Source organism: Chlorocebus sabaeus, chromosome 7, assembly GCF_047675955.1.
Source record: "Chlorocebus sabaeus isolate Y175 chromosome 7, mChlSab1.0.hap1, whole genome shotgun sequence".
NCBI classification, from domain to species: Eukaryota; Metazoa; Chordata; class Mammalia; order Primates; family Cercopithecidae; genus Chlorocebus; species Chlorocebus sabaeus.
In genome coordinates, this window is record NC_132910.1 from 54,542,465 (window position 1) to 54,570,299 (window position 27,835).

At 39.3% G+C, this 27,835-nt stretch overlaps 1 protein-coding gene across 1 annotated transcript in view; it reads right to left on the minus strand.

Moving 5' to 3' along the window:
• The window catches only part of SLC9B1 (solute carrier family 9 member B1), a 114,042-nt gene that overhangs the window by 85,615 nt on the left and 592 nt on the right, over positions 1 to 27,835 (minus strand). The gene's annotated exons all lie outside the window — the stretch shown is intronic.

Genomic DNA, 27,835 nt, shown 5'->3' on the forward strand with positions numbered 1-27,835 from the left:
GATCTCCAGACCTGTGAGGGGAGGGGCTGCCACAAAGGTCTCTGACATGCCCTAGAGATATTTTCCCCATTGTCATGGTGATTAACATTCAACTCCCCATTACTTATGCAACTTTCTGCAGCAGGCTTAAATTTCTACCTCCTTCCCCAGAAATATATATATATATATTTTTTTTTTTGTATTGCATCATCAGGCTGCAATTTTTCTAAACTTTTATGCTCTGCTTCCTCTTGAACACTTGGCCACTTAGAAATTTCTTCTGCTAGATATCCTAAATCATCACTCTCAAGTTCAACGTTCTACAGATCTCTGTGGCAGAGGCAAAATGCCACCAGTCTCTTTGCTAAAGCATAGCAAGAATGACCTTTACTCCAATTCCCAAGAAGTTCCTCATCTGCATCTCAAACCACCTCAGCCTAGACTTCATTGTCCATATCACCATCAGCATTTTGGTCAAAGCCATTCAACAAGTCTCTAGGAAGTTCCAAACTTTCCCACATCTTCGTCTCTTCTGAGCCCTCCAAATTATTCCAACCTCAGCTTGTTACCCAGTTCCAAAGTTGCTTCCACATTTCTGGGTATCTTTACAACAGCAGCCTACTCTGTGATGCCAATTTACATTAGTCCCTTTTCACGCTACTACGAAGAAATACTTAAGACTGGGTAATTTATAAAGGAAAGAGGTTTAATGGACTCACAGTTCCACATGGCTGGGGAGGCCTCAGGAAACTTACAATCATTGTAGAGGGCAGCTCTTCACAGGGTGGCAGGAAAGAGAATGAGTGCAAGCAGGGGATATGCCAGACACTTATTCATCAGATCTTGTGTTGTGATCACATCCGATCACTCATTATCATGAGAACAGCATGGGAAACCACCTCCATGATCCAGTTACCTCCACTTGGTTCCAGCCCTGACACATAGGGATTATTACAATTCAAGGTGAAATTTGGATGAGGACACAGAACCAAACCATATCAAATGACTACCTTGTCATAAGCTATTAGATTATGAGGTAATTGGTAAGAACAAGGGAGGTACCTAAGTTGTGTCATGTTCTGAATAAACAGGCTGGGAGTTAGAGCCATTAAAAAGTTTGAGCTGAAGTGCACATAAATTTTGAGGAGAGGACACAAAGTTAATTTATTTACTTACTAATTTTGGAATGCCTACTCTTCTGGTCTCTGAAGGTAAAGCAGCCAAACAAAACAAAATAAAACAGAAATATAGGCTTCTGCTCTCATGGATCTTATACTCTTGTTAGGAGGAAGGGGAAGACTATAAAAAACATTTTCAGTACCGCAGAAAATAAATGAGGATCATGTGATAGAGATCAAGGTGACATTTGAACTGTGTCCTAAATGAGGAGAAGCTGAGACATAAGTAAGCAGTTGGACTAGGAGCAGGCAAACATAACACCAACAATCATATAAGTACAGACACCAAGAAACTAGGCAGCATATTTTAAGATCTGTAACTATAATGATTAGGACAGCAGGGCTCGGAACCCAGGCAAGCAGTCTATGCATTAGAACTTCAAAACCTAGGTAAGGGGTCTGAATAACAGATGTATAGGTTAATAGCTATGAGAGAAGCTTGAGACTGAGTCAAGCAATATTTGTGACTGGCAGTCACTCAATACCCTCTTTATATATCTGCCAAGAGTGGAATTGGTAGGTGGTATGCCTAAAAGCAAGGACTTTGAGCTGAGAAAGAAATGTATTCAACTCTTCTCTTATAATAACTGTAGGAAGTGATTTATCTCCATTGGCCTCAATTTCCTTATCTGAAAAAATATATAGTAATGCTTAGTTAATTGGTTATCATAAGAATTAAATTATAATAGCTGATGCCAGTTGAACTATATTAAGCACTTAACATGAATCATCTTCCTCATTTCTCTCAACAATTCTATGAAGTGTTTACTACTATTATCCCCATTTTATGTTCAAACTATGGAAGCGGGAAAGTTAAGTAATTTAACTTTCAATATAGTCAAAAAACTAGCAAGTGGCAGAGTTGGAATTTAAATGAAGCACTCTTTAATACTACTCAGATCTTTGTCAACTTTGGTATTGCCTCTTTTTTCTTTTAACTGTTGTGGTGACATTGCATTATGAATTTAAATTGCATTTCTATAATGAGCACTTTTTCATATATTTACTGGCCATTTGAATATCTTCTTTAGTAAAGTGTTCAAATCTCTTGTCCATTTTTTGTTGTATTGGATCCCATTTTCATATTGATTTGTTGGAGTTCTTTTTAGGTATTAAAAATATAAATCTTTTATTGGATATATAAAGAGCCAATATCATCTCCGACTCTGTGTCTTGCCTTTTTACGCTGATGATACGTTTTTAAAAGATAGTTTAATTTAGCCCAATTTATTCTTTCCTTTCTTTATCCCTAGAGCTTTTATTGTTTGAGAAATCTTTGCCAACTCTGAGGTCACAAATGTTTATTCTCCTATATATTCTTCCACAAACATTATTGTTTTGTTTCTCACATAGGAAAGGAACAACAATAGGTCTATGGTCTATATCCATCTGGAATTGAATTTCATATATGGGGTGTGAGGGAGAGATCAAAATTTATTTTTCCCATATCAATATCTAATTGACTCAGCACAATTTATCAAAAATATCATCCTTTATTCACTGTATTGCAATGTCACTTTTTTGTAACTCAGGTAATCACATACATATGAATTTATTTTCATATTCTATCCTGTTCCACTGGCCCATTTGTCTATCCTTATGCTAACATTATGCTAGTGCTTGTATTTTTTTTTTTTTTTTTGAGATAGGGTCTTGCTCTGTCACCCAGGCTGGAGTGCAGTGACACAATAATAGCTCACTACAGCCTCAATCCCCTGGGCTCAAGTGATCCCCCCACCTCAGCCTCCCAAGTAGCTGGGACTATAGCCACAAGCCATCATGTCCAGCAACTTTTTTTTTTTTTTTAAATTTTTAGTAGAGACAAAGACTCACTGTGTTGCCCAGGCTGGTCTCAAACTCCTGAGCTCAAGCAACCCTTTCGTCTCAGCCTCCCATAGTGCTGACAGGCATGAGCCATTGTGTCCAGCCAGTATATTAGATATTGGCATCTGGTGTTGTTGTACATTCTCCACTTTTGTTGTTCTTCAGAGTTGGATTGATTTTTTGATCCTTTGTATTTCCATATAAATTTTAGGACCAAGTTGTCAATTTACAGACACACAGCTGGAATTTTGACTGAAGTTACATTGAATCTATAGATTAATTTGGGTAGAACTGACATCTTAACAATATTGAATCTTCCAATCTTTGAACACTGTATATTTCTCCATTTATTTAGATTTTATAGATCTTAATAATTTTCTGTATTTTCAATGTAAAGAACAGTATGTCTTTCATTAGGCTTATTTTTAGGTATTTTATGTTTTTTGGATGGTTATAAAAATTTTAACTTTAAAAATTCATTATTTGTTTCTTGCTGGCATACAGAAATACAAATTATTTTCATTCATCTCACTTTATATCAGGCCTTGATAAATTCACTTAATTCTAGTAGTCTGTAGATTTGTTTGGATTTTCTAAGTACATATATATATAGTCAGCAAATATAAGTTTTATTTCTTCCTCTAAATTTTATGCATTTTTCTCCCTTTTTATTTTGTTTTTTTCTGGCTTTAACCTGCCATTACAGTTGCTCTAAATGATTGCTAACCTTGGTATTGTCTGTCTTCAGAATTTGTTCTAATATAGATCTGTTGGTGATAAATTCCTTATTTCTTTGCCTGAAAAATATCTATATTTAACCTTCATTTTTGAAAGTGATTCTTATTAGATATAGGTTAGAGTTTATTTTCTTTAAGTACTTTAAAGATGTTCCACTGTATTCTGGCTCCCATAGTTTCTGTTAAAAATTTAACTGTCATTCTTGCTATGACTCCTTTGATAATAATAATTTTTTTTTACTTTGACTGATACTAATCACAAATATTTTAAGCAATTTTCCTGTGGTAATTATGCATAAAATTTACCATTTTAACTACTTTAAAGTATATAGTTCCAGGGGCATTATGTATATTTGCATTGTTAAGCAACCATCACCACCGTCCCTCTCCAGAATGTTTTCATTATCTCGAACTGAAACTCTGTATGTATTAATTAAACAATAACTTCCCATTCTCCCCTCCTGTAACCCCTGATAGCTACCATTCTCCTTTCTGTCTCTATGAATTTGAATATTCTAGGTACTTTATATGAATCAAATCATACAATATTTACCCTTTTGTATCTTGCTTATTCCACTTACCATGTCTTCAAAATTTATCTAAAATTTATTCAAAATTCTGTACATGTTGTAGCATGTACAGAATTTCCTTCCTTTTTAAAGGCTGAATAATATGCATTTATATGAATATGTCACATTTTGTTTATCCATTCATCTGCTGATAGACATTTTGGCTCTTGTGAATAATGTTGCTATGAAAATAGGTGTGCCAATATCTGTTTGAATCCCTGCTTTCAATTCTATTTGGTATATACTTAGAAATGGAATTGATGGATCATATGGTAATTCTATGTTCAATTTTTGGAGGAATCATCATTATGCTGTTTTTTTTTTTTCACAGCAGCTACATCATTTTATATTGACATCAACAATGCACAATGATTCCAGTTTCTCTACATGCATGCGAAAAGTTGTTATTTTCTGTTTTTTTGGTAATAGCCATCCCAATAGGTGTGAATGGTATCTACTATAGTTTTGATTTCCACATCCCTAATGATTAATGGTGTTGAGCATCTTTTAATGTGCTTACTATTTGCATATATCTTTTTTGGAGAAATATATCTTCAAGTCCTTTGCCCATTTTTATTTTTATTTTTTTGAGACAAGGTCTCATTATGTCACCCAGGCTGGAGTGCAGTGGCATAAACATAGATCATTGCAGCCTTGAACTCCTGGGCTCAAAGGATCCTCTGCCTCAGCCTACCAAGTAGTAGGACTACTGATGCACACATCCACACCCAGCAAATTTTTTTGGTACAGCCAGGGTCTTGCTATGTTGCTCAGGCTGGTCTCAAACTCCCAGCCTCAAAGTGCTGGGATTATAGGCATGAGATACTGCACCCAGCATCTTTGCCCTTTTTAAAATTGGGATGTTTGTTTTTTTCTGTTGCTGAGTTGTAGGAGTTCTTTATATACTGTAGGTATTAATATCTTATTAGTAATATGTAAATATTTTCTGTAAGTTGCCTTGTCACTCTGTTGATAGTGTCATTTGTTGCATATAAGTTTTAAATGTTAACGTAGTCCAATCCATCTGTTTTTCCTTTAGTTGCCTGTACCATAGCCAAGGAGTAAACTGCCAAATCCAGTATCATGGAACTTTCCTTCTATATTTCCTTTAAGAGTTTTAATATTTTTAGTTCTTATAATCATAGTTACTGTAACCTCTTTAACTCAAAAATCTGGATCCCTTTTGAGTCTGTTTCTCTTTTCAATTTTCTATCTTGGCTTAAGGTCATATAACATTGTCTAATACTATGGTTCACAATTTTTATTGAAAGCCTTACATTGTGTACAAACTGTACAGTCTCCAGATGATTACTTCTCTTGTAAAGAAATATGTGGAGTAGGGGGAGTGAAAAATCACTTCAACAAAATCAGAGATTGAGCTTAGTTGATAGCTTTGTAATGATCAGTTTTATTTCAATTTGTCCTTGTTCCTCAAGTATAGTCCTTTAGGGATTTTACCCTACATGATTTCCTTGATAAATTATCGCAGTCTCACCTGATTCCTCCCATATCAGGCATTGTATTAGTCTGTTTTCACACTTCTATAAAGAACTGCCGAAGACTGAGTAATTTAAAAAGGAAAGACGTTTAATTGACTCACAGTTCAATGTGACTGAGGAGGCTTCAGGAAACTTACAATCAGGCGGAAGGTGAAGGGGAAGCAAGGACCCTCTTCACATGGTGGGAAAAGAGAGAAATGCAAGCAGGGGAAAATGCCAGATGCTTATAAAACCATCAGATCTCATAAGAATGCATTCACTATCTTGAGAATAGGATGAGGGAAACTGCCCCCATGATCCAGTCACCTCCCTCCTTTCACACATGGAGATTACAGGTCTCTCCCTCTACACATGGAGATTACAATTTGAGATGAGATTTGGGTGGAGACACAGAACCAAACCATATTGTTCTGCCCTGGTCCACCCAAATTGCATGTCCTTTATACATTTCAACATCAATCATGCCTTCCCAATAGCCCCCCAAAGTCTTAACTCATTCCAGCATTAACTCAAAAGTACAAGTCCAAAGTTTCATCTGAGGCAAGGCAGGTTTTCAAAGCCAATCATGCCTTCACAACAATCCCCCAAAGTCTTAATTCATTTCAGCATTAACTCAAAAGTCCATAGACCAAAGTCTCATCTGAAACAAGGCAAGTTCCTTCTGCCTATGAGCCTGTAAAATCAAAAGCAAGTTAGTTACTTCCGAGATACAATGGGAGTATAGGCATTGGGTAAATATTCCTGTTCCAGATGGGAGAAATTGGTCAAAACAAAGGGGCTACGGGCCGCATGCAAGTCCAAATCCAGTGGGGGCAGTCATTAAACCTTAAAGCTCCAAAATAATCTCCTTTGACTCCATGTCTCACATCCAGGGCATGCTGATGTAAAGGGCAGACTCCCATGGCCTAGGGCAGCTCTGCCACTGTGGCTTGGCAGGGTATAGCCCCATGCCTGGCTGCTTTCACAGCTGGCATTGAGTGTCTGCAGACATTAGAGGGGCATGGTGCAAGCTGTCAATGGATCTACCATTCTGGTGTTTGGAGAATGATGGCCTTCTTCTCACAGCTCCATTAGGCAGTGACCCACTGGGAACCCTGTGTAGGGGGCTCCAAACCCACCTTTCCCTACCACACTGCCCTCGCAGAGGTTCTTCCTGAGGCTTCACCCCTGTACCAAACTTTTGCCCGGCATCCAGTCATTTCCATACATCCTCTGAAATCTAGGTGGAGGTTTCCAAAGCTCAATTCTTGACTTCTGTGCATCCATAGGCCCAACACCTCGTGTAAGCCACCAGGGCTTGGGGCTTGCACCCTCTTGAAGCAACAACCTGAGCTGTACATTGACTCATATTAGCCATGGCTGGGATGCAGGGAACCAAGTCCTAAGAGTGCACAAAGCAGCAAAGCCCTGGGCCTGGCCCACAAAACCATTTTCTCCTTCTAGGCCTCCAGACCTGTTATGGGAGGGGCTGCCATGAAGATCTCAGATATTTTCCCCATTCTCCTCATTACTTATGCAAATTTCTGCAGGCAGCTTGAACTTCTCCCTCAAAAATGGATTTTTCTTTTCTATTACATGGTCAGGCCACAAATTTTCCAAACTCTTATGGCCCGTCACTTCTTGAATGCTTTGCTGCTTAGAAATTTCTCCTGCCAGATACCCTAAATCATCTCTCTTGAGTACGAAGTTCCACAGATCTCTAGGGCAGGGGCAAAATGCCACCAGTCTCATGATCATTGGTCCCGTTGCAATAAGCTCCCATCTCCATTTGAGATCACCTCAGCCTGAACTTCATTGTCCATATCACTATCCAGCATTTTGATCAAAATCATTCAACAAGACTCCAAGAAGTTCCAAACTTTCTCAGATATTCCTCTATTCTTCCGACCCCTCCAAACTGTTCCAACCTCTACCTGTTACCCAGTTCCAAAGTCACTTCCACATTTTCAAGTATCTTTATAGCAGTACCCTACTCTTCGCACTACCAATTTTCTGTATTAGTCCCATTTTCACACTGCTATAAAGAACTGCCCAACACTGGGTAATTTATAAACAGAAGAGGTTTAATTGACTCACAGTTCTGCATGGCTGGGGAGGCCTCAGAAAACTTACAATCATGGTGGAAGGCAAAGGAGGAAGATCTTCTTCACATGGTGGCAGGAGAGAGAAGCGCAAGAAGGGAACAGGCCAGATGCTTATAAAATTATCAGATCTCATGAGAACTCACTACCTTGAGAACAGCATGGGGAAAACAGCTTCTATGATCCAATCACCTCTCTCCCTCGACATGTGGGCTTACAGGTCTCTCCCTCAACATGTGGGGATTCCAATTCAGGATGAGATTTGGGTGGGGACACAGAGCCAAACCATATCAGGCATAACTTACCATTTCCTAACCTGGTTTATTTCTACTGTCCATACCTTCCTATACTGGAATAGCTGAAATAAATTCTTCAATGTTACATAACTATAAATAAAGGAGTTGGGGCCCATCAGGCAGTCTGATTCCAGAGACCATACTCTTAAAACTAAAGTGCTTATAATGTGACAAATATTCTGTGCAAGACATAGACTAAAGCTCTCATAAGAATTTATAGGCTAACATTTAGAAAATGCTGTAATAACTTAAATCTGTAAAACATTAAATGATCTACTAAGAAAAGAGAAAAAATCAAACAATTATACAATTTTTTGACTTTTCCATTTTAGAATATGAACTAGTACAAATAACTTCTTTCGGAAGTAAAAAAGAGTCTTAAGAAAAACTTAAAAATAGAAAATAAAGGGTGAATAAGTCACAGAAGGCTAAAATGGTTTAGAAATAGCTCATTGGAAATCAGTTACAAAGCTGTTCAGACCTTTGGGCATTATGCCAATAATGCTATTCCATTGCCTTTGAGCAGCCCTCTCCATGGTCCTTAACTCTCGAGTGCTTTCGCTGAACACTCTGGAACTTCTGCCAGATGATTATCAAACTATATTATATTCTCAGCCTCTCTTCAAAGCATTATCTCAAATTCTGTGCCCTATCTGAAAGCAAGCCCTTCCTTTCAGGAGGACACTGCTTCCCCTATGGTCTTCTTACATAACAGCAGTTTATTCACTAAAATTCCTTCTGACACCCTACTGCTATTTCTAAAACTTCTTATATAAAAAAGAAACAAAATCCTTGTTCCTTTGAAGCTTGTATAACTTGACAATACCACCTTCCTTCTCTTCTCCTCACTGTTACTTACTTACCTTATTTTGATCCCTTCCCATTATTCAGCAAAAACATTGGTGCTTGATCCATATATTTGTAATATTTTCATATTTTCATAATTACAATATTTGTAATAATGTATCTTGCACACTTGGATAATTCATCTACTATCTTGTTTCTTCAGTTCTTTACTTCCTTTCTAATAAAGGAAAGGCCACACTAAAACCTTCTATCATCTGAAATGCTCTATTATTGATAATCATGATTTCAAGCATCTACATCTCTGAATACTACTTCATCTTCTTTCAGTTCTCTTGTTCAGTCGCATTCACTTCATCCCTTCCAATTATTCTTCACTTTCATCAGGATGTGCAGTGTAATGAACCCTTTAACTCAATTTTTTGCCCTCTTCCTTCTTTACTTGTTTTTGTATTCAGTATCTGTGATCCATCGTCCTCAAAATACTGTTATAAATATCCTAAACTATCTTGAAATAGGTTTATTGCTGCTTTGTTGTTGCATATTTCTAGAAACACCTCAATCTAGGAATGCTGCTGCCCTACTCCCACTGATGCCCCTCCCCAGCTGACACACATGCACTCTTTTGCACTGCTGAGGCAGCTGGAATGTGTGAGCAAGCAAAGATCCTCTTGCCACTACCCCAATGAAGCACTCCAATGGGGGTAATTCCCCTTTGGAGTACTGTGGCAATGGACCAGGAACACCTTGGCTCCTGCAGCACAGCAGGTTCCTAACCTTGAGAGGCTACAGAACAGAGCTGAGGGCTTGGTTTCAGCCCCCCCGAGCTAGACCACCTAGCCCAGGAGAGCTGAGTTGAGCCTTGACTCCTTAACATCTTCCAGAAATGAAGCCAGACAACTGAACCCACCTTATACCACAACCAAACCCCCAAGGGCATCAAGGAAGATATAAGCAAAAAGCCCTACCTACAGGACAACAGCTTAAATGTTGAAGGAACATAAGCCCACACAGATGAGAAATAACCAGCAAAAGAACTCTGGCAACTCAAGAAGCCCCAGTATCTTCTTACCTCTATATGACTGTAGTTGTTCCTCAGCAATGATTCTTAACCAGGCTGAAATGACAGACATATAATTCAGAATATGGACAGGAATGAACATTGACATTCAGGAGAAAGTTGAAACCCAATGCAAGGATTCTAAGGAATACAATAAAATGATATAGGAACTTAAAAATTAAATAGTCACTTTAAGAGAGAACCAAACTGATCTGATAGAACTGAGAAACTTACTACAAGAATTTCATAATATAACCACAAGTATTAACAAGTATTAACAGCAGAATAGACCAAGCTCAGGAAATAATCTCAGAGCTTGAAGACCATTTCTTTGAATCAACTCTGTCAGACAAAAATAAAGAAAAATGAACAAAAAGAATAAACATCTCTGAGAAATAGGGGATTATGTAAAGTGAACAAATCTACAACTCATCTATGTCCTTGAAAGAGAGGGAGAAAGAGTAAGTAATGTGGAAAACATATTTGAGGATATCATCCATGAAAATTCCCCCAATCTTGCTAGAGAGGCTAATATTCAAATTCAAGAAGTGCAGAGAACCCCTGTGAGATACTATATAAAATGACCATCACCAAGACACAAAGTATTCAGATTCTCCAAGGTCAAAATGAAAGAAAAAAACATTAAAGGCAGCTAGAGAGAAGAGGCAGGTCACCTACAAATGGAACGCCATCAAGCTAAAAGTGGACCTTTCAGAAGAAACTCTACAAGCCAGAAAAGATTGAGGGGCCTATATTCAGCATTCTTAAAGAAAAGAAATTTCAACCAAGAATTTCTTATCTAGTTAAAAGAGGCTTCATAAGCAAAGGAGAAATAAGATCCTTTCAGACAAACAAATGCTAAGGGAATTTGTTACCACCAGACATGCCTTACAAGAGGTCCTGAAGGGAGTGCTAAACATGGAAATTAAAGACCATTACCAGCCACCACAAAAACACTTAAATACACAGACCATTGACACTATAAAGCGGAAACTACACAATCAAGTCTGCATAATAACCAGCTAGCAACATGATGACAGAATTAAATTTGCACATATCAAAGTATCAACTTTGAATGTAAATGAGCCAAATGTCCCAATTAAAAGGCACAGAATGGCAAGTTGGATAAAGAAGCAAGACCCAACAATATACTGTCTTCAAAAGACTCATCTCACATGCAATGACAACTATAAGCTCAAAGTAAAGGAATGGAGAAAAATCTACCAAGCAAATAAAAAAACAGAAAAAAGCAGGGGCTACTATTCTAATTTAAGACAAAACAGACTTTACACAAACAATAATCAAAAAAGATGACAAAGAAGGACATTACATAATGGTAAAGGGTTCAGTTCAACAAGAAGACCTAACTATCCTAAACATATACATGCACCCACCACAGAAGCAAAGACATTCATAAAATAAGTCTTAAAGACCTATGAAGAAACTTAGATAACCACATACAAATAGTGGTAAGTTTAAACATCCTGTTGACAGTACCAGACAGACCACTGAGGCAGAAAACTGACAAAGATATTTGGGACCTGTACTCAACACTTGATCAATGAACCTAACAGAATTTTACAGAACTTGCCACCCCAAAACAATAGAATACACATTATTCTCATCTGCACATGGCACATACTGCAAATTGGCCACATGATCAGCCATAAAACAATTCTCAGTAAATTAAAAAAAAAAAAAAACTGAACCACACTCTTGGACCACAGTTCAGTAACAATAGAAATCAATACTAAAAAGAACTCTCAAAACCATGGAGTTACATGGAAATGAAAAAACCTGTTCCTGAATGACTTCTGGGTAAACAATAAAATTAAGTCAGAAATTAAGAAACGCTTTGAAACTATCGAGAACAAAGATACAATATAACAGAATCTCTGAGACGGGGCTAAAGCATGCTAAGAGAAAAGTTTATAGCACTAAATGCCCCCATAGAAAAGTTATAAAGATCTCAAATTAACAACCTATCCTCATGCCTAGAGGAAATAGAAAAACAAGAGCAAACCAACCCCAAGGTTAGCAGAAGAAAAGAAGTAACCAAAATTACACCTGAAATGAATGAAATTGGGACATGACAAGCAATACAAAAAGATCAAGGAATCCAGGAGTTGGTTTTTTTGAAAGATAAAAAGATTATTTAAAGAATAAATAAGACCACGGCTAGACTAACAAAGAAAAAAAGAGAGAAGATCCAAATAAACACAATTGGAAATGACAAAAGGACATTACCCCACAGAAATAAAAAAAAAAATCCTCAGAGACTATTACGAATACCTCTGTGCAAACAAATTAGAACACCTACAAGAAATGGGTAAATTTCTGGAAATGTACAACCTCCTAAGATTGAACCAGGAATAAATTAAAACCTCGAACAGACAAATAATGAATTCTGAAATTGAATCAGTAATAAAAGCTTACCAACTAGAAAAAGCCCAGGACCAGATTGATTCACATCCAAATTCTGCCAGATATATAAAGAGAGGCTGGTACGATTACTACCGAAAATATTCCAAAAAATTGAAGAGGAAGAACTCCCCAATTCATTCTATGAGGATAGCATCATCCTGATACCCAAACCTGGCAGAGACACAATAAAAAAGAAAAAGGCCAATATCCTTGATGAACACTGATGCAAAAATCCTCAGCAAAATACTAGCAAATGGAATCCAGCAGCACATGAAAAAGCTAATCCATCACGATCAAGTAGACTTCATCCATGGGATGCAAAGTTGTTCAACATATGTACCAATAATTGTGATTTATCACATAATTAGAACTAAACCCCAAAACCATATAATAATCTCAATAGATGCAGAAATGGCTTTTGATAAAATTCAGCATAACTTCATGTTAAAAGCCTTCAACAGCCCGGGCGCGGTGGCTCACGCCTGTAATCCCAGCACTTTGGGAGGCCGAGACGGGAGGATCACGAGGTCAGGAGATCGAGACCATCCTAGCCAAAACGGTGAAACCCTGTCTCTACTAAAACTACAAAAAAAATTAGCCGGTTGTGGTGGCGGGCGCCTGTAGTCCCAGTTACTCTGGAGGCTGAGGCAGGAGAATGGCGTGAACCTGGGAGGCAGAGCTTGCAGTGAGCTGAGATCATGTCACTGCACTCCAGCCGGGCGACTGAGCCCAACTCTGTCTCAAAAAAATGAATAAATAAATAAATAAAAATAAAAATAAATAAAAGCCTTCAACAAATAGGCACTGAAGGAATATATCTTAAAATAATGTCATTTATGACAAACCCATAGCCAACATCACACTGACCAGGCAAAAGCTGGAAGTATTACCCTTGAAAACCAGAACAAACTGAGGATGCCCTCTTTCAACACTCCTATTCAATGTAATATTGGAAGTTCTAGCCAGAGCAATCAGGCAAGAGAAAGAAACAAAGGTATCCAAGTAGGAAGAGAGGGAGTCAAACAATCTCTGTCTGTAGATGATATGATTCTAAACCTAGAAAACCCCATAGTCTCTGCCCAAAATCTCATAGATATAGCAAACAACTACAGAAAAATTTCGGATACAAAATCAATGTACAAAAATCAGTAGCATTTCTATACACCAACAAGTACAAGCTGTGAGTCAAATCAAGAACAAGATTCCATATACAACAACCACAAAAAGAATAAAATACCTAGGAATACAGCTAACCAGGGAGGTGAAGGATCTCTACAATGAGAATTACGAAACACTGCTGAAAGAAATCAGATAAGACACAAAGGGAAAAGCATTCCATGCTACAGTAACTTGGCATTACTATAAATGCATAACTGCCTGAAATCAAAAATATACTGGCTGTATGATCTTGGGTAATTTACAATCTCTTGTCACCTTGTCACCTTGTCACCTTTTTTTTTTCCTGGAGAGATAAATTCACACTCTGTCACCCAGGCTGGAGTGCGGTGGTGTGATCATGGCTCACTGCAACCTCCACCTCCGCAGCTCAAGTGATCCTCCTGCCTCAGTCTCCCAAGTAGCTGGGACTATAGGCATGTCATGTCTGGTTAATTTTTTGTAGGGACGGGGTCTCCCTATGTTGCCCAGGCTGGTCTCAAACTCCTGGGCTCAAGTGATCCTCCTACCTTGGCCTCCCAAATCTCATCATCTTTTAATGGGCATAGTACTATCTGTTTTTCTTCATATTCACAGCTAGGGAAAGCAGAATCAAATTTGAGGACAGACAGCCAAATATGAGTTTACTGCATACGTTTATTAGAAATTATGGCATGCTTTTTGTACTAACAAAAATAAGACTTCTTACTGATTTATATTCCAGTGTCTTACATATAAATGATCAGCTCAGTTTAAAAAATTTTTATGCTCTACTTATTTCAATAAGCATCTTAAAATCCTTTCTGGAATGAGGTAGATGTAAGTACATACAAAAACACACATATACCTATCTTGCTATTATGGGAATTAAGTGTTTGTACAACTTATAGCAAAGGCTATGGTATTTAAAACTTTTATTAGAAGGCTGTACTGCTGTTATGTTGCTAGGCTTTGCTTTTAAAATAGTGAAAAAATTTGATGGATTTAGAAGTTCCATTTTCACCTTGGTTTATTAGAACGTCTGTTTGATTATATATTAATAATGGACACAGTGTGGTATTGTAAAAAGAATTGGGCAATCGAAATTCTCTGTTTTTCATTTGCTACATTTTTTTTTTTGACAGAGTCTCACCGCCCAGAATGGAGTGCAGTGGTGTGATCTCGGCTCAAGGCAACCTCTGCCTCCTGGGTTCAAGCGATTCTGCCTCAGCCTCCCGAATAGCTAGGACTACTGACGCGCGTCACCATGTGCGTCTAAATTTTTTATTTTTTGGAAGAGACAGGGTTTCACCATGTTAGCCAGACTGATCTCGAATGGTCTGCCAGCCTCGGCCTTCCAAAGCTGGGAATACAGGCGTGAGACACCACACCTGGCCCTGATACATCATATTGAGTAAATATCTTGTCATTTCATCTCTTTGCTCAATTCCAAACCTATAAAGTGAGGTAGGGAGTGAGGATCTTAGATGATCTAAGGGCTTTAACAGTTTTTTTGTTTGTTTGTTTTTGTTTTGTTTTGTTTTTGGAGATGGAGCCTCGCTCTGTAGCCCAGGCTAGAGTGTGGTGGTGCAATCTCAGCTCACTACAACCTCCGCCTCCTGGGTTCACATGATTCTCCTGTTCCAGCCTCTCGAGCAGATGGGACTACAGACGTGTTGTTAATTTTTTGTATTTTTGGTAGAGACGGGTTTCACTATGTTAGCCAGGATGGTTTTGATCTCCTGACCTTGTGATCCGTCCACCTTGGCCTCCCAAAGTACTGGGATTACAGGCGTGAGCCACCGCACCTGGTCAGGTCTTAACAGTTTTAAGTCTATGATTCTATTATCTGAGGGACATACTAAGAAATAGGCTAAAAGAATAGCAATACATACTGCTTGGGAACTTCATTTCTTAAATACCGTGTATGTGCATATGTATCACTTAATATAAACAACTTGTCTTTCCTTGGTGTGTCCATACACAGTACTATGGGTTTATGCTTTTGGAGAAATGTTATGCAATAGTGATCTCTAGTGACTATATATCACAGACCATTCAGCAAAACCTTATGGCCAATTTGTACTCTTCTAAATGTGGATGGTTTACTTTGTATCCCAGCTAAATACTTTTAAATAATTCCTCACCTCTCTCCTCTATAGAAGGAATGCCAATTAAATTTGACAATAGCATTAATAATTGGATAAATAAGAGCTGAAATTTCCTTCAAAAATCATAATGTATATGGAATTCAGTATAAATTATTCTAAATGAGACTGCAGCTCTTTTACCTCCATTGAGAGTGGCAAAGCTGGGATTTTGAATTCCAGTGGGTTTAAATACATAGTCTATTCTCTTATCTGCTATGCATTGCTGACATGTAATAGGCATTTAACACATACTTATTCAATTAATTTTAGGTAAAACATATGCATCAACAGTTGTGTTTGTGAGTATGTATTGCTTTGGAATCTTTGGAACTATTGCTACCTTTCAAACAAAGAACTCTTCTTGAGGTTAGATAAAAGATGAACACATTAAAAACAATCACAGTATACATGTTTCTGAACAAATGAATTTGAGACCTACATGCACAACAGAATACTCTTTATAAAAAGCATTCAGACTTGATCCGTGCCAAGATGCAGAATAGGAACAGCTCCAGCCTCCAGTTCCCAGCGTGAGTGACACAGAAGATGGGTGATTTCTGCATTTCCAACTGAGGTACAGGGTTCATCTCACTGGGGCATGTTGGACAATTGGGGCAGGATAGTGGGTGCAGCGCATGCAGCATGAGCTGAAGCAGGGCGAGGCATCGCCACACCTGGGAAGCACAAGGGGGAAGGGAATTCCCTTTTCTAGCCAAGGGAAACCGTGACATACAACATCTGGAAAATCTGGTCACTCCCACCCTAAAACTGCGCTTTACCAAGGGTTTTAGCAAACAGCACACAGGGAGATTATATCCCGTGCCTGGCTTCAGGTGTCCCACGTCCACGAAGCCACCCTCATTGCTAGCACAGCAGTCTTGAGATCTAACTGCAAGGTGGCAGCGAGGCTGGGGGAGGGGTGCCCGCCATTGCTGAGGCTTAAGTAGGTAAAAAAAACTGGCTGGGAAGATTGAACTGGGTGGAGCCCACCAAAGCTCAAGGAGGCCTGCCTGCCTCTATAGACTCCACCTCTGGGGACAGGGCATAGTCAAACAAAAGGCAGCAGAAACCTCTGCCGATGTAAATGTCCCCATCTGACAGTTTTGAAGAGAGTCGTGATTTTCCCAGCATGGAGTTTGAGACCTGAGAACAGACAGATTGTCTGCTCACATGGGTTCCTGACCCCCTAGTAGCCTAACTAGGAGACATCCCCAACTAGGGGCAGAGTGACACCTCACACTGAGCTCACACTGCTGGGTACATCTCTGAGACGAAGCTTCCAGAGGAATGACCAGACAGCAACATTTGCTGTTCAGCAATATTCACTCTTCTGCAGCCTCCGCTGCTGATACCCAGGCAAACAGGGTCTGGAGTGGACCTCGAGGAAACTCCAACAGACCTGCAGATGAGGGTCCTGACTGTTAGAAGGAAAAATAACAAACAGAAAGGATATCCACAACAAAACCCTATCTGTATGTCACCATCATCAAAGACCAAAGGTACATAAAACCACAAAGATGGGGAAAAAGCAGTACAGAAAAGCTGGAAATTCTAAAAATTAGAGCACCTCTCCCTCTCCAAAGGATGCAGCTCCTTGCCAGCAATAGAACAAAGCTGGATGGAGAATGACTTTGACGAGTTGAGAGAAGAAGACTTCAGACAATCAAACCTCTCCGAGCTAAAGGAGGAAGTTCAAACCCAGTGCAAAGAAACTAGAAGCCTTGAAAAAAGATTTGACAAATGGCTAACTAGAATAACCAATGCAGAGAAGTCCACAAACGAACTGATAGAGATGAAAACCATGACATGAGAACTATGTGACAAATGCACAAGCTTCAGTAACTGACTCAATCAACTGGAAGAAAAGGTATCAGTGACTGAAGATCAAATGAATCAAATGAAGCAAGAAGAGAAGTTTAGAGAAAAAAGAGTAAAAAGAAATGAACAAAGCCTCCAAGAAATATGGGACTATGTGAAAAGACCAAATCTACGGCTGATTGGTGTACCTGAAAGTGACGGGGAGAATGGAACCAAGTTGGAAAACACTCCGCAGGATATTATCCAGGAGAACTTCCCCAACCTAGCAAGGCATGTCAAAATTCAAATTCAGGAAATACAGAGAAAGCCACAAAGATACTCCTCAAGAAGAGCAACTCCAAGATACATAATTGTCAGATTCACCAAAGTTGAAATGAAGGAAAAAATGTTAAGGGCAGCCAGACAGAAAGCTTGGGTTACTCACAAAGGGAAGCCCATCAGACTAACGGCAGATCTATCAGCAGAAACTCTCCAAGCCAGAAGAGAGTGGGGGCTGATATTCAACATTCTTAAAGAAAAGAATTTTCAACCCAGAATTTCATATCCAGCCAAACTAAGTTTCATAAGTGAAGGAGAAATAAAATCCTTTACAGACAAGCAAATGCTGAGAGATTTTGTCACCACCAGGCCTGCCCTACAAGAGCTCCTGAAGGAAGCACTAAACATGGAAAGGAATAATCAGTACCAGCCACTGCAAAAACATGTCAAAATGTAAAGACCATCAATGCTAGGAAGAAACTGCATCAACTAATGAGCAAAATAACCAGCTAACATCATAATGACAGGATCAAGTTCACACATAACAATATCAACCTTAAGTGTAAATGGGCTAAATGCTCCAATTAAAAGACACAGGCTGGCAAATTGGATAAAGAGTCGAGACCCATCAATCTGCTGTATCCAGGAGACCTATCTCACGTGCAGAGACACACATAAGCTCAAAATAAAGGGATGGAGGAAGAGCTATCAAACAAATGGAAAACAAAAAAAGGCAGGGGTTGCAATCCTAGTCTTTAATAAAACACACTTTAAACCAACAAAGATCAAAGAAGACAAAGAAGGCCATTACATAATGGTAAAGGGATCAATTCAACAGGAAGAGCTAACTATCCTAAATATATATGCACCCAATACAGGAGCACCTAGATTCATAAAGCAAGTGCTTAGAGACTTACAAGAGACTTAGACCCCCACACAATAATAATGGGAGACTTTAACACCCCACTGTTAACATTAGACAGATCAACGAGACAGAAAGTTAACAAGGATATCCAGGAACTGAACTCAACTCTAACTCATTTTATGAGGCCAACATTATCCTGATACCAAAGCTTGGCAGAGACACAACAAAAAAAAGAGAATTTTAGACCAATATCCCTGATGAACATTGATGTGAAAATCCTCAATAAAATACTGGCAAACCAAATCCAGCAGCACATCAAAAAGCTTATCCACCATGATCAAGTGGGCCTCATCCCTGGGCTGCAAGGCTGGTTCAACACATGCAAATCAATAAATGTAATCCAGCATAGAAACAGAACCAAAGACAAAAACCACATGATTATCTCAATAGATGCAGAAAAGGCCTTCGACAAAATTCAACAGTGCTTCATGATAACTCTCAATAATTTTGGTATTGATGGAACATATCTCAAAATAAGAGTTATTTATGACAAACCCACAGCCAATAACATAGTGAATGGGCAAAAACTGGAAGCATTCCCCTTGAAAACTGGCACAAGACAGGGATGCCCTCTCTCACCACTCCTATTCAACATAGTGTTGGAAGTTCTGGCTAGGGCAATCAGCCAGGAGAAACAAATAAAGGGTATTTAATTAGGAAAAGAGGAAGTCATATTGTCCCTGTTTGCAGATGACATGATTGTATATTTAGAAAACCCCATCGTTTCAGCCCAAAATCTCCTTAAGCTGATAAGCAACTTCAGCAAAGTCTCAGGATATAAAATCAATGTGCAAAAGTCACTAGCATTCTTATACATCAATAACAGAAAAACAGAGAGCCAAATCATGAGTGTGAACTCCCATTCACAATTGCTTCAAAGAGAATAAAATACCTAGGAATCCAACTTACAAGGGATGTGAAGGACCTCTTCAAGGAGAACTACAAACCACTGCTCAGTGAAACAAAAGAGGACACAAACAAATGGAAGAACATTCCATGCGCATGGACAGGAAGAATCAATGAAAATGGCCATACTGCCCAAGGTAATTTATAGATTCAATGCCATCCCCATTAAGCTACTAATGACTTTCTTCACAGAATTGGAAAAAACTACTTTCAAGTTCATATGGAACCAAAAAAGAGCCACATTGCCAAGACAGTCCTAAGTTAAAAGAACAAAGCTGGAGGCATCACACTACCTGACTTCAAACTACACTACAAGGCTGCAGTAACCAAAACATCAAGGTACTGGTACCAAAACAGAGATATAGACCAATGGAACAGAACAGAGCCCTCAGAAATAATACCACACGTCTACAGCCATCTGATCTTTGACAAACCTGACAAAAACAAGAAATGGGGAAAGGATTCCCTATTTAATAAATGGTGCTGGGAAAACTGGCTAGCCATAAGTAGAAAGCTGAAACTGGATCCCTTCCTTGCACCTTATACAAAAATTAATTCAAGATGGATTAGAGACTTAAATGTTAGACCTAAAACCATAAAAACCCTAGAAGAAAACCTAGGCAATACCATTCAGGACATAGGCATGGGCAAGGACTTCATGTCTCAAACACCAAAAGCAATGGCAACAAAAGCCAAAATTGACAAATGGAATCTAATTAAACTAAAGAGCTTCTGCACAGCAAAAGAAACTGCCATCAGAGTGAACAGGCAACCTACAGAATGGGAAAACATTTTTGCAATCTACTCATCTGACAAAGGGCTAATATCCAGAACCTACAAAGAACTCAAACAAATTTATGAGAAAAAAACAACTCCATCAAAAAGTGGGCAAAGGATATGAACAGACACTTCTCAAAAGAAGACATTTATGCAGACAACAGACACATGTTCATAGTTCCTCCTTTATCTCTGAGAAGTTTGATCGACTGAAGCCTCCTTCTCTCAACTCGTCATTCTCCATCCAGCTTTGTTCCGTTGCTGGCGAGGAGCTGCGTTCCTTTGGAGGGGGAGAGGCGCTCTGATTTTTTGAATTTTGAGCTTTTCCGCACTGCTTTTTCCCTATCTTTGTGGTTTTTATCTACTCTTCATCTTTGATGATGGTGACGTACAGATGGGGTTTTGGTGTGGATGTCCTTTCTGTTTGTTATTTTTCCTCCTAACAGTCAGGACCCTCATCTGCAGGTCTGTTGGAGTTTGCTTGAGGTCCACTCCAGTTAGGCTACTCCCAGTTAGGCTCTCCCAGTTAGGCTACTCAGGGGTCAGGGACCCACTTGAGCAGGCAGTCTGTCCGTTCTCAGATCTCAGCCACCGTACTGGGAGAATCACTACTCTCTTCAATGCTGTCAGACAGGGACATTTACATCTGCAGAGGTTTCTGCTGCCTTTTTTTTTTTTTTTAAGCTATGCCTTGTCCCCAGAGGTGGAGTCTACAGAGGCAGGCAGGCCTCCTTGAGCTTCAGTGGGTTCCAACAAGTTCGAGCTTCCCAGCCAGTTTGTTTACCTACTTAAGCCTCAGCAATTGTGGGCGACCCTCCCCCAGCCTCACTGAGATCTAGCCTTGCAGTTAGATCTCAGACTGCTGTGCTAGCAATGAGGGAGGCTTGTGGGCATGGGACCCTCTGAGCCAGGCACGGGATATAATCTCCTGGTGTGCCCTTTGCTAAGACCCTTGGTAAAGCACAGTATTAGGGTGGGAGTGATCCGATTTTCCAGGTGTTGTGTGTCACAGTTTCCCTTGGCTAGGAAAAGGAATTCCATTCCCCCTTGTGCTACCCAGGTGAGGTGAATGCCTCGCCCTGCTTTGGCTGTCACTCGTTAGGCTGCACCCACTGTCCTGCATCGACTGACCGACACGCCCCAGTGAGATGAACCCGGTACCTCAGCTGGAAATGCAGAAATCACCTGTCTTCTGTGTTGCTCACGCTGGGAGCTGGAGGCTGGAGCTGTTCCTGTTCAGCCATGTTGGCACCCCCCCAATAATGGGTTTTGTTATAAGAACACTCCACTTCTTAGTAACAATTTCTTAGTCCATTCCTGCTACTATGCCAAAATACTTGAAATACTTGAGACTGAATAATTTATAAATAGAAATCTATTTTCTCACAATTCTGGAGGCTCGGAAATCCAAGATTAAGGTTCGGTCAGGTTCAGTGTCTGATGAGGTCTCTGCTTCCAAAAGGGTGCCTTGAACACTGTATTCTCTGAAGGGAATGAACATTGTGTTCTCACATGGTGGAAGGGATGGAAAGGCAAAAAAGTCCTAGCTAGCTGTCCCCAGCCCTCTTGTAAGGACTTTTATAATACATTCATGAGGGCAGATCCCTCATGACCTAATCATTTCCTAAAGGCCCCACCTCTTAATATTGGTCCACTGGAGATTAAGTTTCAACATACATTTTGGAAGAGACATAAATAGTCAAACCATAGCATAAACCATTCCAGGCATGTTTTATATTCTTGTCTTTCTCTTAGCACCAAACACAATGGTTTTTCTCAACTATAGACAATGCTACCAAAAACTTATCCAGAATCAAAGGTTTGCTATAGATGGAATTAAATTGTCTTACCAGCTTTCTCTCTGGTTCTTTCTTGTGACCCTCCATTTCAATCAAACTGTTAACTACTCTCCATGCTTTTATTTGGTTGGAACATCTTCCCACTGCACCTCTTTGCAAACATCCATTGATTATTCTAAATAAAGCTTCCTGCAATGCACACTACAAAAACTGGATGTGTTTTTTCCCTTTTGAATTCTCACATCACTTTGTTCTTTGCTCTATCATCCTTACCTCTCTGGTGTCCTTTCTTGGTCTTTGTTAGTGGTTTCTTTCCCCTATTCATCCTTTAAATATTGGGCTTCCTCAGAATTCTTCTTTGTGCCCTATTCTCTTCTCATTCTATATACATTCCTCAACATCTATTCTACTATTGTGGCTATAATTCTAAATAATATGCTGATGAATTTGAACCAGAAAAGCTCTCAAGATTCTATTTAGTATATCTAATTACTTATTGAATGTCTCTACTTGTCTTACAAGCATCTTAAGTTAGTATATGTACAAACTCAAGATCTTTCCCCACCAAAGTTGTTCCTTCTCTAGATAATTTCCTATCTCAGAGAATGAAGCCACCTTTGACCTAGTTGCTCAAAATAGAAACTGAGAAGTCATTCTTTCTTGCTGCTTTTCTTTATCCGCTAGCATCAAGTGAATTACTAAATCATGTTAATACCAGTTACTGAATGTTTAAAAATTTTATTCATTTCTTTCCAGATAAATTGCCACTAGTCCAGTCCAGGCCATAAGCATTTCCCCACCTAAACACTGTAATGGTCTTCTAGCTTTTCCCCACGTCCAGTCTTGTTCCTCCTCAATGTAATTTTCACAATGCAGAACAATATTCTTAAATGTAAGCTTCATTATGGTAACTACCTTCTTAATATTCCTCAATGACTTCCCATAGAAGAAAAATGTTAAAACTTCTTACATTCAGCTTATAGGGCCCTTTGAATAAGGCTCTAACCTTGACCCTGCCTACCTTCTCATTCATCACTTGACACTCTAAACTTTAGCCATACTAAATTTTTGTTCTTCAAACTTGCCATATCTCACATCTCCAAAACTTTATGCATTCTGTATGCTGCCTTCCAACACCAGCACTCTTGCTTTTCATCCAGCTAACACTTCATCTATTTAGAAGTCATTTCTTCCAGAAGATTTCCTGACACTACCTTCAACATGCATCCTTATCATGGCATCCAACACTTATCACAGCATGCACCCCACTATTTTAATTCCTTGTTTAACTGCCATCATTTTTAAATTTGACAACTATTCATTGAGAGCCCATTATATTACAGATACTGTACTCTCCTCTGTGTACAGACTGTGGTCAATATAGAGTATTGTAGAAGCACATTTAGAATGTGAGAGAAGTCCAAGAAATGCTTCTTAGTGACTTGTGTTCCCATCTATTTCCCTACTAAATTAAACTAGAGACAGTTCCATAATCATTTCTGAGTCATCTGAATTGCCTAACATAGTATATAGTAGATAAATATTTATACCATCAATTATTGGATTTTAAACACATACTAAATACTCTTTGCATTTTAAGAGGCCACCAACCAGCCAATACTTTCTACCCAGCGAGTTTTTCTTTGATATCACTTTGGATACAACGGAGTGTAAAAAGCAAAGAGACAAACTAATATAGTGGAAAATATGGGACTTAGAGTCAGAACACTGTGATTAATAATTCTGCCACTTACTAGGTATGTGTCCTTGGTCAAGACCCTTAACCTCTCTAAGTCTCAATTTCCTCATCTGAAAAAGGCAGTTACAAGAATGAAATGAGATAAAGAGAAAATAAAAGCATAAAATGTAAAAGGTTATCCAAAATGATGTCTATTATTATTATTGTTATTAAAGTCAATGCAGATCAAGTTTCCTTATGACTGGTTATCCTAGCTCTGTAATGCTACAGGATTTCCAAAGTTCATTCTTCATCTTCGCTTTACCATCCAAGAGATAGACTTTTGTACTTTAATAAATACATATTGATGGAAATGGTTAAAAATCACAAAGAAAAACAAGCCAAAAATTGAGTAAGTATATATTAATGTATGAAAGGGACAAGACAAAAGTACTAGCCTATGACAGTTTATAATTTGAATGTATTGACCCCCCCCAAAAAAAATCAGGCCACAATTTTGTTTAATGTTGACCAAAAGGGTAGGTAAGTGGCACAAAAGAGTAGTGCTGTGAACTGTTTCACAGTGAAATGGTAACCCTCTGACCTAGAAAGTCAGGATATCTGGGCTCAAATACTAATTTAGCTACTAATTCAACCACTAATACCCAGGTGGTCTACACACCCAACACTCTAGTCTTTCAGTTCCTTGATCTCCTTAGCTCCTATTGTCTTTTTCTTCCACTGTATCTTAGCCACTCACAGGGCCACAAATCTCAAATGGCCACTCAACTTTGCCCAGCTGTGCTACGATTCTGATTGCTTTCCATCCTCCAAATGACTATTTTATACCTTATCTTCTCCCCTTAAACCTCCTACTCAAATATTCCTCCTCACTCCTTACTATTCTTGCGTCATACCTTATCTTCATTGAGAAAAAGTATTAGTATCAGGCATAAAGGTCTCACCTCTGACCACTGAATCTACCCATCTATCTGCATCTTTACCCATACTTGCTGTCTTTCTTCTTATTACTATAAATTATATGTTCATGTGGCTGGGCGTGGTGGCTCACGCCTGTAATCCCAGCACTGTGGGAGTCCGAGGCGGGCGGATCACCTGAGGTCAGGAGTTCAAGACCAGCCTGGCCATGGTGAAACCCTGTCTCTACTAAAAATATAAAAAATTAGCCAGGCGTGGTGGTGCGTGCCTGTAATCCCAGCTACTTGGGAAGCTGAGGCAGGAGAATCGCTTGAACCTGGGAGGCAGAGGTTGCAGTGAGCTGAGATGGTGCCATTGCATTGTGGCCTGGGCAACAAGAGTGAAATTCCGTCTCAAAAAGAAAAAAATTATATGTTCATGTTCCTACCTAAGGCCAACACTTCTATATATTCCCTGGATTCCATACCCTCTTATCTTCTCAAAGACTTCACTCCTAAAATATACACACTCTCTTATACCATCATTTCCACTCCCCTCTATTGGATTATTCCCATTAGTCTAAATATGCTTAACTATCCTTATCTTTAAGAACCCTTCTTTGACCATACATATTCCTCTACTACCTCCATTTATTGGCTCTCTTTTATAGTAAAACGTCTTGAGATGTCTATAATACTATGTCAATTTCTTTTCTCTTTTCTTTTTTTTTTATTTTGAGATGGAGTCTCGCTCTGTTGCCAGGCTGGAGTGTAGTGGCACGATTTTGGCTCACTGCAACCTCTGCCTCCCAGGTTCAAACGATTCTCCTCCCTCAGCCTCCCGAGTAGCTGGGACTACAGGCACATGCCACCACACCTGGCTAATTTTTGTATTTCAGTAGAGACGGGGTTTCACCATGTTGGCCAGGTCTCTTGACCTTGTGATCTGCCGGCCTTGGCCTCCCAGAGTGCTGGGATTACAGGTGTGAGCCACCCACCGTGCCCAGCCAGCAGTACTATGTCAATTTCTTGACACCACATTTTCTCTTCATTGTACTAGTCAAGGCATAAAACTACTTTATGTTTCAAAAATCCAATGCACAGATCTCTTTATTTTACTTGATTTCTAAGCATGATTCAATACCATTGGCCATGTTTTGCAGTCTTGGCTTTTTTGTTTGTTTGTTTTTTAGTAGAGACGGGGTTTCTCCATGTTGGTCAGGCTGGTCTGGAACTCCCGCTTAGCTTCCCAAACTGCTGGGATTACAGGCATGAGCTACCATGCCCGGCCAGTTTTGGCTTTCATGTCTCCGCACTCTTCAGATTTTCTTCTTACTTCATTGGCTATTCTTCCATCTCCTTTGTTTGCTTCTTTTCCTCTGCTTTATACTAGCCAATGCAATGTTCTCTGGGAGCACACTTGCCCTAGGTAGTTTTACATATGCTGATGACGCCCAACTTTGTATCTTTGGTTCCTTGCACTCTGCAGAGCTCAAGACTCAGCTTACCTTTGATTTCTAATAAGAATATAAAAATCAAGGTAAGCAAAATAAAACTCCACCCCCACCCCCCACTCCACCCTGGCTGCTCCTTTTTCTTCTTTAGTCTTTTCCATTTGGTAAATGGCATAACCATCCACACAATCTCAAGACAAAAACTTAGGGGCTAGAGGTGACTCCTTTTTCATCACCTCTATATTCAAAACATCACAAAGTCTGTAGGCTCTGCCCCCAAAATAGAGCTCACATACATCTACTTCTCTGCTATTTTATCCCGAACTTGTCATTCCTCTTTGGATTTCTGCAATTGCCTTCTGCTATAGATCTTGCTCCCCACCCAGTATGATTCAGTCATCACGTAATAGGCAGAACAAACGTTTTTAAAATGTAAATCAGATCCTATCACTCCCTCCAAACTCACTACTGGGTTCTCTTCACACTTAGAAAATATATTACACTATGGAATATATTTCTAAGGAGATATATTACACTATGTTCCAGGTACTGTTCAATCTCAGTGTTTAGTAAACACCCCAGTAACTTTGGATTTCGTTAACCAACAGAAGTGTTTAAACAGGATGAGTATGAAAATAAGTATAAAATGAGAAGTACTATAAAAACGATACGTTATATGTTACTATTACAGCAGCTGCCTATTTCCTTTTGTCTTGTAATTGCCAGGACCTTCTGACAAGAGCCAACTGAAAAACAGCAGTATAAATCATGGTACTCTAAAAGCCCAGACTTCAACACTATGCAATATATCCACACAACAAAACTGAACTTGTACTAACTAAATCTGTATAGAATTTTAAAAAGTAAGTTAAAAAAAATTCCAGAGGACAAAAAATATGAATGCCCTTTTCATAGGCACACAGTGACTAAAATATTTGGGGCATGAATTCTCTAAGGGTGACAATAATAAGTGTTATTTTTCATGCTTCTGTTGCACAAGTAATTATATTTATCTCTAAGGAAAATCAGAGAGTGGGGTGTGGCCTCCCTCAGTGCCAACTGGGCTAATTATCTCCCCACATCACCGAATCTGTTATTTCATAGGCTCTAGGAAACCCAAAGAGGGGAGTGAGGGACCTGGTATCGTCCCTTGAAGATTTCTTCTAACACTCCTGATTGATGTGACAGACACAGTATGTGTGCAACTGTCCTTTTTCCTTCAAAAGCACTGGTCTAAAGCAGGGATCCCCAACTCCTGGGCAGCGGACAGGTACAGGTTTGTGGCCTATTAGGAACAGGCCACACAACAGGTGACCAGGGCTAGAGGATTATGCCCGAGTTCCACCTCCTGTCAGATCAGTAAAGGCATTAGATTCTCATAGGAGCACAGACCCGATCGTGAACTGTGCATGCGAGGGATCTAAATTGCACCTTCTCATGAGAATCTAATGCCTGATGATCTGAGATGGAAGAGTTTCATCCCGTCCTGCCTCCCCCCACCCCCCTGCCCCAAATTGTCTCCCATGAAACTGGTCCCTGCTGCCAAAAAGGTTAAGGACTGCTGGAAG